General features: G+C 47.0%; 1 non-coding gene across 1 annotated transcript; it reads right to left on the bottom strand.

Annotated features, from left to right (window-relative positions):
• Positions 1 to 9,873: 9,873 nt before the first annotated feature.
• On the bottom strand, positions 9,874 to 9,953 carry LOC119290357. Its single transcript, XR_005141872.1, has one exon. It is a non-coding gene; the product is annotated as a small nucleolar RNA Z155 (small nucleolar RNA).
• Positions 9,954 to 13,566: the final 3,613 nt, after the last annotated feature.

The raw sequence follows: 13,566 nt of genomic DNA, 5'->3' as shown, positions 1-13,566 counted from the left end.
AGGATTTTCATAACTTAGGCGAGTACTTGGACTGCAGCTAAGCCTCCGAGTGAGAGGTTTGCTCTTCACTCGGTAGGATTTTTATATCTTAGGCGAGCACAGGGCTGCAGCTAAGCCCCCGAGTGAGAGGTTTGCTCTTCACTCGGTGGGATTTTGATAACTAAGGCGAGTACTTGGACTGCAGCTAAGCCTCCGAGTGGAAGTCTGGCTTACCACTCGGTAGGATTTTCATAACTTAGGCGAGTACTTGGACTGCAGCTAAGCCTCCGAGTGAGAGGTTTGCTCTTCACTCGGTAGGATTTCGGTAACTTAGGCGAGTACTTGGACTGCAGCTAAGCCCCCGAGTGAGAGGTTTGCTCTTCACTCGGTAGGATTTTTATATCTTAGGCGAAACGAATTCGCAGCTAAGCCTCCGAGTGGGAGTCTGGCTCACCACTCGGTAGGATTTTTTATAACTTAGGCGAAACGGATTCACTGCTAAGCCTCCGAGTGTGAGTCTGGCTCACCACTCGGTAGGATTTTTTACAAACTTAGGCGGAACGGATTCGCGGCTAAGTCACCCACTGAGGGGGGATTTTATTAGACAAAATAAAAAGTGACAAACATTATGGAGGAACTATGACACTATTATTTTGAGGTCCATGAGCTACAGAAGTACTTTATTGCAACTCATCCGAGTGATAAAACTTAAGTGTAAAATGGGCGGAGTAGTTCCGCGTTCCAAGCTCGGGGCTCGTCGATATTATGCTCGACGTTGTGAAGACGGTACGCCCCGTTGTGAAGAACTTTGGTGACGATGAAGGGTCCTTCCCAAGAAGGAGCAAGCTTGTGTTGTTTCTTCTGATCCACTCGGAGAACTAAATCTCCTTCTTGGAAGGCTCGACCTCTCACATTTCTGGCGTGGAAACGACGCAAATCTTGTTGGTAGATGGTCGACCGGATCAGAGCCATCTCCCTTTCTTCCTCTAAAAGGTCGACTGCGTCCTGCCGCGCTTGTTCAGCTTCTGCTTCGTTGTAGATTTCAACTCGAGGAGCATTGTGGAGAAGATCACTCGGCAAGACTGCTTCAGCTCTGTAGACCAAGAAGAATGGAGTTCTTCCGGTCGACCGATTAGGTGTGGTCCGCAGTCCCCAAAGCACTGAGGGAAGTTCGTCGACCCAAGCTCCAGCTGCATGCTTGAGATCACGCATCAGTCGGGGTTTTAATCCCTTGAGAATCAGGCCATTGGCTCGCTCCGCTTGTCCATTCGACTGCGGATGGGCGACTGAAGCGTAGTCGACTCGTGTGCCTTGAGAGTTACAGAAATCTCTGAATTCCTCCGAGTCAAAGTTCGACCCATTATCCGTAATGATGCTGTGAGGGACTCCATATCTGAATATTAGTTCCCTGATGAAGCTAACAGCAGTACCGGCGTCAAGGTTCTTGATTGGTTTAGCCTCAATCCACTTGGTGAACTTGTCGACTACCACCAGCACATGCGTGAAGCCACTTCGCCCTGTTCTCAAAGGACCGACCATGTCCAACCCCCATACTGCGAAAGGCCAGACGAGTGGAATGGTCTTCAGAGCTGATGCAGGCTTGTGCGACATATTCGAGTAAAACTGACATCCCTCGCACTTATCTACTATCTCCTTTGCCATCTCATTCGCCTTTGGCCAGTAAAATCCGGCTCGGTATGCTTTGGCCACGATAGTCCGAGAAGACGCATGGTGACCGCAGGTCCCTGAGTGAATATCATTAAGGATGATTCGACCTTCTTCTGGCGTTATGCACTTCTGACCAACTCCAGTCGCGCTTTCTCTGTATAACTGTCCTTTGATTACGGTAAAGGCCTTAGATCGACGGAAGATCTGTCGAGCCTCTTCCTCATCCTCCGGGAGCTCTTTTCTCAGGATATATGCGATATATGGAACTGTCCAATCGGGAATGACCACCAAGATCTCCATAACCAAGTCGACTACTGCTGGGACTTCAACCTCAGTCGGATCTGTGGCACTCTTGGGCTGTGGAGCTTCTTCGGTGAAAGGATCTTCTTTGACTGACGGAGTGTGTATATGCTCCAAGAACACACCACTCGGAATGGCTTCTCTCTTGGAACCTATCTTTGCTAGATCATCAGCTGCTTGATTTTTCAGTCGGGGTATATGATGGAGCTCCAACCCCTCGAACTTCTTTTCCAGCTTCCTCACTGCACTGCAGTATCCAGTCATGGCTGGGCTTCTCACATCCCACTGCTTCATCACTTGGTTGACCACTAAATCCGAGTCGCCATAGACCATCAGGCGACGGACGCCGAGTGAAATGGCCATGCGCAACCCATATAAGAGGGCCTCATATTCTGCCTCATTGTTGGAGGAATCAAAGTGAATCTGGAGCACATATCTGAGCTTATCTCCTCTGGGGGAAACCAGGACAACCCCAGCACCGGAACCATTCAACATCTTAGAGCCATCAAAGAACATGGTCCAATGCTCCGAGTGAACTTCAGTCGGCTGCTGCTGTTCAATCCACTCGGCGAGGAAATCTGCTATTGCCTGGGACTTAATGGCTTTCTTTGCCTCAAACTTGATATCAAGGGGAAGAAGTTCAATCGCCCATTTAGCCACTCGACCAGTTGCATCTCTGTTGTGCAAAATCTCTGATAGTGGAGCGTCGCTGACGACTGTGATGGAGTGATCAGAGAAATAATGAGCAACCTTCTTTGTGGTCATGTATATTCCATACACAAGCTTCTGATAATGAGGATATCTCTGCTTGGATGGAGTCAAGACTTCAGACAAATAATACACTGGGCGCTGAACTTTGAGAGCTTTTCCTTCTTCTTCCCGCTCGAGCGTAAGCACAGTACTGACGACTTGTCCTGTGGCTGCGATATAGAGCAACAGAGGCTCTTTGCTGATTGGAGCAGCAAGCACCGGCTGGGTGGAGAGCAGAGCTTTTAGCTCGGCAAACGCTGTATCAGCTTCTGGAGTCCACTCGAACTTGTCTGCCTTCTTCATCAGTCGATAAAGAGGCAATGCCTTTTCACCGAGTCGTGAGATGAATCGACTTAATGCGGCCAAGCATCCAGTAAGCTTCTGGACATCGTGCACTCGCACAGGGCGTTTCATTCGGAGAATAGTGCCGATCTTCTCTGGATTAGCGTCGATTCCTCGTTCGGAAACGAGAAAACCGAGTAACTTGCCACCAGGAACTCCAAATGTGCACTTTGATGGATTGAGCTTGATATCATACCTTCGGAGGTTGGCAAATGTTTCGGCGAGGTCAGCGAGCAGGTCGGAACCTTTTCGTGACTTGACGACGATATCATCCATGTACGCTTCCATATTCCGACTGATTTGAGTGAGTAGACACTTCTGAATCATTCGCATAAATGTGGCTCCGGCATTCTTGAGGCCGAATGGCATGGTGATATAGCAGAAGCACCCGAATGGAGTGATGAAAGCTGTTTTTACCTCGTCGGGTCCGTACAGACGGATCTGGTGGTACCCAGAGTAGGCGTCTAGAAAAGACAGTCTCTCGCATCCCGTGGTCGAGTCAACAATTTGATCTATGCGAGGGAGAGGAAAATGATCTTTCGGGCAGGCCCGGTTGATGTGCTTGAAATCAATGCACATTCGGAGTGATTTGTCTTTCTTAGGAACCATGACGACATTAGCGAGCCACTCGGAGTGGTATATCTCTCGGATAAATCCTGCCGCCAACAGTCGAGCCACTTCCTCACCAATGGCTTTTCTCTTCTGGACGGCGGACCGCCGAAGATGCTCTTTAACTGGTTTTGCAGATGAGTCGACTCTTAGGCGATGCTCAGCCAGTCCCTTGGGAACACCTGACATGTCAGCGGGCTTCCATGCAAAAATGTCCCAGTTCTCACGGAGGAACTGGATGAGCGCTTCTTCCTATTTCGGGTCGAGTGTTGTGGAGATGTGGGTCGGAGCTGCATCGGGGTCGGTCGGGTGAATGTGAACAGGCTTCGTCTCACCGGACGACTGAAATGCAGACTCTGTGGCGGGTTTCTTGGATCGCAGCAAGTCACTCGGATCTGCGTTTTGCTTGTATTCTTCGAACTCGACCGCTGTCACCTGGGAATCAGCAATTTTTGAGCCTTTCTGGAAGCACTCTTCTGCCTTTTTCCGATCACCGGTGACAGTGATCACTCCTTTGGGGCTGGGCATCTTCAATTTGAGGTACACGTAACATGGTCGAGCCATGAACCGTGCATAAGCTGGTCTCCCCAAAATGGCATGATATGCACTCTGAAAATCCACGACCTCGAACGTCAACTTCTCTTTGCGAAAATGTTTCGAATCGCCAAACACCACGTCCAGAGCTATTTGGCCGAGTGACTCGGCTTTCTTTCCTGGTATAACACCATGAAAGCTCATGTTACTGGTGCTCAGTCGGGACATCGGAATGCCCATTCCTTTCAGTGTGTCTGCATACAGCAAATTCAGCCCACTACCACCGTCCATAAGCACTTTCGTCAGTCGAGTGCCTTCAACAACTGGATCGACCACCAAAGCTTGCCTCCCAGGGGTGGCAATATGAGTCGGGTGATCAGATTGGTCGAAGGTGATGGGTGTTTGGGACCATTTCAGATAATTTGCTTTTGCTGAGGCAACCATGTTCACCTCACGGTTAATAACTTTCAATCGACTCTTGCTCTCCACATCTGCAAAGATCATCAGAGTAGAGTTGATATGCGGATATCCTTCCTCACTGTCCTCCTTGTCTTCGGCCTTGTCCGACTCCTTCTCCTTGTTATTAGACTGTTTTCCCTGAAACTGCTGGATCAGGAGTCGACATTGGCGAGTGGTGTGCTTCGGGTAGATGATATTCCCCTCTTCGTCTTTCTTCATGTGGATGTGACACGGCATATCCATCACGTCGTTCCCTTCTTTATCCTTTACCTTCTTAGGGTTACAGGATCCTTTTGGTTTCCCTTTAAACTATCCCTGAGTCACGGCCAGAGCCTCTCCAGGAGCTGCCGGTTCAGCCTTCCGCTTTTGTTTCCGACTGGTGTTTCCCTTTTCCGACTGACTCGGCTTGTGCTTGCCGCTTCGGAGTCGGTCTTCTTCTTCGCCGTTGGCATACTTGGTAGCAATCTCCATCATCCGACTCAAGGGCATGTCACCGGTTCGACCAAACTTCAAACTCAATTCTCTGTTCTTGACGCCATCTTTAAAGGCGCAGACTGCCTGATGATCAGACACATTCTCCACAGTATGGTGCAAAGTGATCCATCTCTGAATATACTCTCTGAGAGTCTCATTGGTCTTCTGCACGCAGACTTGCAACTCCGTCAGTCCAGCCGGTCGCTTGCAAGTTCCTTCAAACGTTCTGATGAACACTCGGGACAGATCTTCCCAAGTGTAAATGCTGCTAGGAGGTAATTGAGTCAACCATGCCCTGGCAGAACCTTCCAGCATGAGGGGCAAATGCTTCATGGCCACCTCGTCATTCCCACCACCAATCTGAACCGCCACTCGGTAGTCCTCGAGCCAAGTTTCAGGCTTAGACTCACCAGTGAACTTGCTGACTCCTGTTGCCAACCTGAAATTGGGAGGGATAACTGCGGCTCTGATAGCTCTGCTGAAACATTCAGGACCAGAAACATGCACTCGACTGCTTGTGGGCGCATCTCTGTCGAGTCCGCCTCGATGGGCTCTGTTCTGGTCGACCAAACCTTGCACGATAATGGATCGCGCGTCGAAGCCTGGTTCTCTGGGGTCGACTGGAACTCTTCGCCCCGTACTGAGCTGACGCCTGTCATCTTGCTGCCGAGGAGCGTAAGACCCACCCCTTGGAGGGGAATTGGGCACTCGACGCCTATCATCTCGGTCGAGTCGGTCACCATATTGGTCTCACCGATTCTCGCGCCCTTCACGCCGCGGAGGCGATCTGGGACTGTGAGCCGACTGAACCGTATTCGCAGTGACGGATCGACTGTGAATTCTGTTGCGCGACTGCGACACGGCCGAATTCTGATCTCCTGCTGCCCGGAGCAGATCCCTGATCGGCATCAAGCCTCTGCCAGCTTCCGACTGAGAGGGCTGGATGGACTCTGCTATACGGGTCGCAGCTGCCAAATTCTGGATTGGGGTTCGATATACCTGAGTCGACGGGAAGAGTTGACGTCGACTGGTGTCGGGAACTCGTTGCCGCGCGTGCTCGTCGAGTGCTCGCTGAAGATTCTCCAGTCGAGTGCGTTCGGCCAAATTGGCCAAACGTGCCTCCTCCAAGGCGCGAGCCTCGGGGGTTACTCCTGCGATGGGAGTACGCAGGACATCCACGTTCCTGCGGCGAAGTTCTTCTCTTTGCAGAGAGTCGAGTGGCTCGGGCTGGTACTCTTCGTGGTCTCGTGCGGGGTCGCCTCCGTCGCCTACTCCACCATCACGGGCGAAGCCAGGGGGACTGCGGGGCCCGTCGACCATCATGATTTCCGCCGCTGGATCACTGCTATCGCACTCGGATGTGGTCTCTACGGAGCCAGTCGACAGATCGAACAGGCCGTAGAGAGATTGGTTGGGCTCGATTGCCGCAACTTGGGTGGTGGCCGTCTGGCGAGCCACCGCGTGCCTCACCACCGCTGAATCCTTGACCGGCCCGAGCGCTTGCGCTGGCGGGAGACCAGGAGGGTGGTCGATGGGGATGTCAACCGATACGGGGTCGACGGTTGCCGCAGCAGAACACCGCGGACACATGCGCGAAAATGCGTCGCACCGCGGACGGGGAGCGCATCAACGTCGAGTGGAGCCTCCTGGAGCCAGGCGGAATCGTCGGCGATGAAGGTGAGAGCGCCGAGACGGATCTCTCGACTCTCGACCAAAACTCCAGCAGCCACCATGATGAAAGTACTAGGAAGAATCGCAACTTCTCCACAAAATTGCTAAAAACACCTGCCCCAAGGTGGGCGCCAACTGTCGTGGTTCTAAGTCTGACAGTAGAGTGGGGGGTAGGTATAGAGAGGCAAGGTCATAGCTATGGAGAGGTTGTAAACACAAGGGATGTACGAGTTCAGGCCCTTCTCGGAAGAAGTAAAAGCCCTACGTCTCGGAGCCCAGAGGCGGTCGAGTGGATTATATGTATATGAGTTACAGGGTGCCGAACCCTTCTGCCTGTGGAGGGGGGTGGCTTATATAGAGTGCGCCAGGACCCCAGCCAGCCCACGTAATGAAGGGTTTAAGGTGTATTTAGTCCGGGGCGTTACTGGTAACATCCCACATAAAGTGTCTTAACTATCATAAAGTCTACTTAACTACAGGCCGTTGCAGTGCAGAGTGCCTTTTGACCTCCTGGTAGTCGAGTGAGTCTTCGTGGTTGAGTCCTTCAAGTCAGTCGAGTGAATCCCTCGTTGGTCGACTGGAAGGTGACCTCTTCTAAGGGTGTCCTTGGGCAGGGTACTTAGATCAGGTCTATGACCCTACCCTAGGTACATGACCCCATCACCAATGCTATGTATCAAATGGCATGTTTTTCTTTATAGGAATTGAGACGCATGCCATCTCATTTCCTATGATTTTCCTATTCCTATGAAATTCCTATCCTATGAACCAAAGGAGGCCTTAGTCCGATAACTAATTGATATGATTGATAGTTAATTAGGCATGCAGAGAATTTGGTATGTTATTAATTATTTTTGTACTTAATTAATTAAGCAAGCGGTTAATCATGCCAAATTATTTTGAAAGCGCTCGTGGGCAAGGACGATCAACACACTCTCGGTGACATGGTCGAGCACTGCTTGCAAACATAGCAATGACATATTTCAGTGAAATTTTGAAAATTTCACATATATGAATGGGGTCCGAAATATTTTTAACCCAAAACTTCGAAGTGGATTCAAATTGGTTTCAAAGTAAATTTAAATTATTTTAGAATTCATTAAAATTAAGTGATATTTGAAACCTCAAAGTCCGAAACAATTTTTGAAATATGCAAAAATTTTGAAATTTTGCATATCTCGGTGAGGTCCGAAATTCTTTTGTTTCCAAAATTGAAAACCTCGACGGCCACCATGCGCTTGGGACATCGGCGACCTAGCATTCACCAAGATGGATGACGACTATGCTCTACAGGATGTTCACATGTTGACTGTTGTCGAAACGTTCACGGGTGAGGACAACACAACACAATAGTGAAATTTTGGTTCATGCTATAGTAGAAAGGAAGAGTGTTTCAAGAATTAGAAGGAAAAAAACTAAAGTGACCAAGTGGTTCATGGTGTTGGAGAAAGAAAGAGTGTTCCAAACAATAAGATGAAAAAAGAAAGAATGAAAGAAAGAGGATTCTAAAAAATAAGTAGGAACGAGAACTAAAGTTGGCAAGGAATTAAGAAGATGAGGTGTCCATGATGAATACACTAATGCTGACATGGTGCTTGTTGGCACCAATAAATTGTCTTGGCGAAGAGGCTAAGAGTAGAAGATGTAGGGAAGGACAAGAAAGAGAAAAACGACAATTATCCGTTCTAGCATATGTGGGTTGGAGGTGGAGCTTATTGGTGACTAGAATACGTTCATATTGCCACACGCCTCCAAGGTGAGTGTGCATTTGTTGAATGGACCTTTGAGAATGATCTCTATAATCATTTGTTGTTTTGTGTCAATAGTATAACTTAATTTAACCCAATCTATTATATTGTAAATATGAAAATTTTCATCCGTATTACAATGCATGACAAAGATTAGGTAAACTTCATCTGGTTTTAAAGGATGTGTCTCCAGCAAGAAATGTCCCGCTATGGCGGGAAACCGAACGGGAAGCAGAGGTTTCAACAGAAAAAGAGAAGATGCATGGGCTGTTTTTTTTGTCTTGGACTCGGATGTTAGAGATAACATGGTGGATAGCCCATAGCAACGCACGGGCGTTCTGCTAGTTCTTACAAAGGACAACTTAATCAAGAGGTGATGGGTAGGTAGTCCACAATGTTGCTTTTGTGATCATGATGAAACAATACAATATTTATTTCTTGGATGTCCATTAGCCAAATTGCTTTGGAGAACGATTCATATAGCCTTCAACATTACCCCTCCAGTTGACATTGCATCGTTGTTTGGAATGTGGTTAACTGGGGTCGAACATACTACAGCAGCTCGTATTCGGATTAGAATATGTGTGCTCTTGTGGGCTATATGGAATTGTAGGAATGATTTGATGTTTAACAGACAACACAATTTAACTTTCTTGCAGGTCATCTTCAGAGCTACCGCCTGGATCCGTACGTGGTCCTTACTCACTCCTATGGAATCCAGGGAGCCTTTGGTTACTGGGTGCAACCAGTGGGAGATGGTAGCACGGGCTATATTCAACCGGTACGGATGGCGGTCGCATAACAAGATAGGACTCTAGGCAGCCTATCCTTCTTATTGCCATTACGGTTGTGATTGTCAGCATGAACTTTGCTTTATTTTTATTTTTCGCTCCACTTGTGAGCTATAATACTTTGATGACTTTGTGATACTTTGCGAATTTTTAATAATATGGCTGCATGCATCATTATGATGCAGAGGCCGGGGGTACGCCTCCATTTCCCCCCAAAAAATATCTCCGGTTCTTTCGAATATCTTCATGCACAAACATATCATGTTGATTCATAATATATTTTTTAGTCAAAAGAAGGAAATTCTTGTTATGCATGCAAATAACTGAAATATTACGGACAATACCAAATCTACCCTACAGAGGAAGGAATGCACATAACTGGCGATGTGATTACTGAATACTGAAGAATGTTTATAAATAAAGTGTGCGTCAAATCCAGGTCCGCGAGATCAAAGCACGAGGGTGTCAGGGCGAGCAGACATGTAGACCGAGTGTAAGAGCAGATGGAGATCGACGGAAACGAAAGAGCAGATCGGTTGAGATTCAATAGTTGACCAGATAATTGTAGTCTGTAATTTTAGTCAACACTAAATATGATTTTCTGTGGAAGATTATCATCATTTCAACCCCATAATCTTGGGCCTTTTGCTCCTTTCATTAAGGAAGACAAAAGGATCAAACGGAAATCAAAATAGAAACATCAGGATATCTTAAAATGCTCGGAAGAATGAACCGGTCTCTCAGCAGAGGGATAGAAATCCCTGAGAAAATAGGTGGGTGTTTTGATCATCACATCCTCGAATTAGAACAAGCAAAACTAAACAAGAGCTGAAGAAGCGTAAGATTCTTGGATAGGAAGAGCTACAGGAAACAAGTGCATACATCACCGATTGACGAGCAAACCTGAGATGGTCACACGGCCATAAGATTCTTGGATGATGGTCTGGCGCTTACCCACCTTGAGTGTCCGCTACTTTTTGAGCCGGCCCAATTCGGGATTCCTCCCCACCTATTTTGGGAAGGTTCAGAACTGTTTTCGTGGGTTTCATTTGTTTTTCTTCTTTTCTCACGTTTGTATTTTCTTTTCTCTTTTTCATTTTTCATTACTGTTCTCCATTTATTTTTGTTCCTTTTCTTTTTCTTCTTTATTTTTCACTTTCCTTTTTCTTTTTTTCCACTCTATTTAAAATTTGCGAACACATTTCTAATTGTGAACATTTTTTGAACTCATGAACATATTTCTAAATTGTTAACTTTTTTTAAATTCACGAACATATTTTGAATTGACAAACATATTGTACAAATTTGGGACCATTTTTGGAAAAACTGAAAAAAAAATCATGGATATTTTTCGATATCGTGATTTTTGTTTCAACTTATGGATAATTTTTGAAAAAATCGTGGACACTTTTTAAAAATCGTGAACATTTTTTCAAATTCACGAACACTTCTTTTATTTTTTGTAGAAATTTTGGAACACGTGAACATTAGCCTAAAATTCGGGAACAAGTTTTACAGTTTAGGAAAATTTTTTATTTTTAACTTTTTTCGGACATTAAAACTTCTTTAAACAGCGAACATTTTTGAATTTTCTGAATTTTTTTTATATTTGTCAACATTTTTCAAATTCTCGAATATTTTTTTAATATTGTGAACATTTACTTTTGAAATTCAAAAAATTGGTTTGAATCCATGAGCGTTTGTCATTTTCCAAAAACAAAATTCAAATCATGAACATTATTGAATTCACGAAAAATTTGATAATTTAATTTTTTTTAAATCTAGCTAATTTAGAAAAATAAAAAACCTGAAAACAGAAAAAAAATTAAGGAGAAAACAAAGGGGCTCCCCTTCCCGTACATGGGCTGGCCAACTGGGGCGCGCGAGGGAGCAGGAAGAGTGCTCGCTCGCGTGGAGGGAGCAGGTAGAGTGCACGCTCGCGTGGCTTCCGGCACGTACGGTACCATATAGGATGTCCCATTTGCCTATTAGCAATTGTCTTATTTTCTTGCAACGTGTTCGGTGTTCCTCAAAAAATTGTCCTATTTTCTTCCTCTCATTTGTTTGCAAAAAGACACCCAGTGTCAGGACCCCGACTCAATGCCACATCGAGCTAGCATGTAACACCTCATATCACTTTGCGGCCTCACGCACGGTATTCCCACGGGTGTCGCCTTACCTTGGCCCGGGACCGTTTGCGCCTTTTGGCACGCGTATATGACGGTGTCGCTAGCATCCATATGATAAGGAGCCCGGGCTGACATGGCTAGTCGTAAACCCAAAGTGGCACAGACTTACAGGGACAGGCATTCATGACCCAGCATCGAACGTGTCGGTCATCAGCGAGTGAATCCAGGCTGTAGCACTGGGCTAGCAGGACTCCGGTGAACCGGGCTGTAGCGGGCTAACAGGACTCCGGTATTCATCGCGTGACATTTCCCCGAAGGGACAGACACAGGAACGAAGAAGGACACATGCCGGCCAGCCTAAGTGTTCCGGAGCAGTAGCAAGCTACCATGGCTCGGTGGAAACACTAGGAGACATTTCCCGGTAAGAGAGGCTACTAAAGATAAACAACTAGATAGTCAGATCCCACACATATCAAGCATTTCAATAACATACACACAATATGCTCGATATGTGCAATACAACATGGCATCACAACATGACTCTAAAACTCAAGTATTTATTCAATAGGCTCCGAGGACCGAGATATTACAAACATGGATCTCATGACCCAACAATCAGAGCATACAAATCAAAGCACAAGCGGAAGCTATCATGTCTGAGTACATACATCTATAAATGAAAAAGGCTGAGAAGCCTGACTATCTACCAGATCCTGCCGAGGGCACAAGATCGTAGCTGAGGTATCAAGCTAAACCTCGAAGTCCACGTGGAACTACTAGCGAGACCGAAGTCTCTCTGCAAAAACATAAAATAGGCAAACGTGAGTACAAATGTACCCAGCAAGACTTACATCAGAACTGTCTACATATGCATCATTATCAACAAAGGGGATGGTGGGGTTTAACTGCAGCAAGCCAGCTTTGACTCGGTGGCTATCCTGAACTACGACTGCGAGTAACTCTTTTGAGGTGGCGCACACGAGTCCACATATTCACCATATCAATACACCACTATGGATCCGCCCCCGTCTCCCTACGAGAACGCCATCCATAGCACTCACGCTTATCTTGCGTATTTTAGAGTATCCACTTTCACTTGTCTATGAACTGATATAAGCAACCCAGAAGTCCTTTTCCGTGGACACGGCTATTCGAATAGATCATATTAACCCTGCAGGGGTGTACTTCTTCACACACGCTCTCACCACTTACCGCCGTTTACACGACATGTACTCGGCAACCTTCAAGCGGAAGCCCAACGTGGGTGTCGGCCACGGCCTGCCTAAACACTCAAGTCTCTAGTCCAGGTTTATCGCCTATTCGGGTTCCATCCATGAGGAGATCCGGCCGGAGTTTCGCTCACAGCCCCAAACGATGTGTACAGGGTTCCGTGACACCAAACGGGCGCCCGGTTTACCCGGCCACGTGCCTACCGCATCACAGCCCACCCCTACGGTCAGCGCTGCGCACGGCCTCCAGCATACTACAAACACCAGAAACTACTTGCAACTCCTGGACAGAGGACAAGGGTGATCAAGAAGCCGAGAGGGTCCATTGGTTTCGGGCCCAATGCGTGGTAGTAACTGAATCATGGATCACAAACACAGAACTCAGTTCCTGAGGACGGCTGCAATGAGACAACCCACCATGTACTCCTACATGGCCTCTCACCGCTACCTTTACCAAATCGTGTTCACACACTTAGCTCACACACAGTAGGACATGTTCACACACCTCTGATTCATCCCCGATGAATCAGACCTGACTCAACTCTAAGCAGTAGCAGGCATGACAAACAAGCATGAATGAGTAGGCACAACAGGGCTCAAACAACTCCTACTCATGCTAGTGGGTTTCATCTATTTACTATGGAATGACAGGTCATGTAGAGGATAAAGGGGTTCAGCTACCGCAGCAAGTAACAGATGATTCGGTGTTGTCCTAATGCATTAAAAGAGAGCAGGAGCGAGAGAGTAGGATTGTATCGGAATGAACAAGGGGGTTTTGCTTGCCTGGCACTTCTGAAGATAGCATTGAGTCTTCATCAGTGTCAACGATCGCATCATCGGTATCACGTCTATCGAGAGGGGACAAATACCGGCAACACAGAAG

This window comes from Triticum dicoccoides, chromosome 4A (assembly GCF_002162155.2).
Source record: "Triticum dicoccoides isolate Atlit2015 ecotype Zavitan chromosome 4A, WEW_v2.0, whole genome shotgun sequence".
NCBI classification, from domain to species: Eukaryota; Viridiplantae; Streptophyta; class Magnoliopsida; order Poales; family Poaceae; genus Triticum; species Triticum dicoccoides.
The sequence above is the reverse complement of the archived record's forward strand: the minus strand, read 5'-3'. Positions and strand labels throughout refer to the sequence as shown.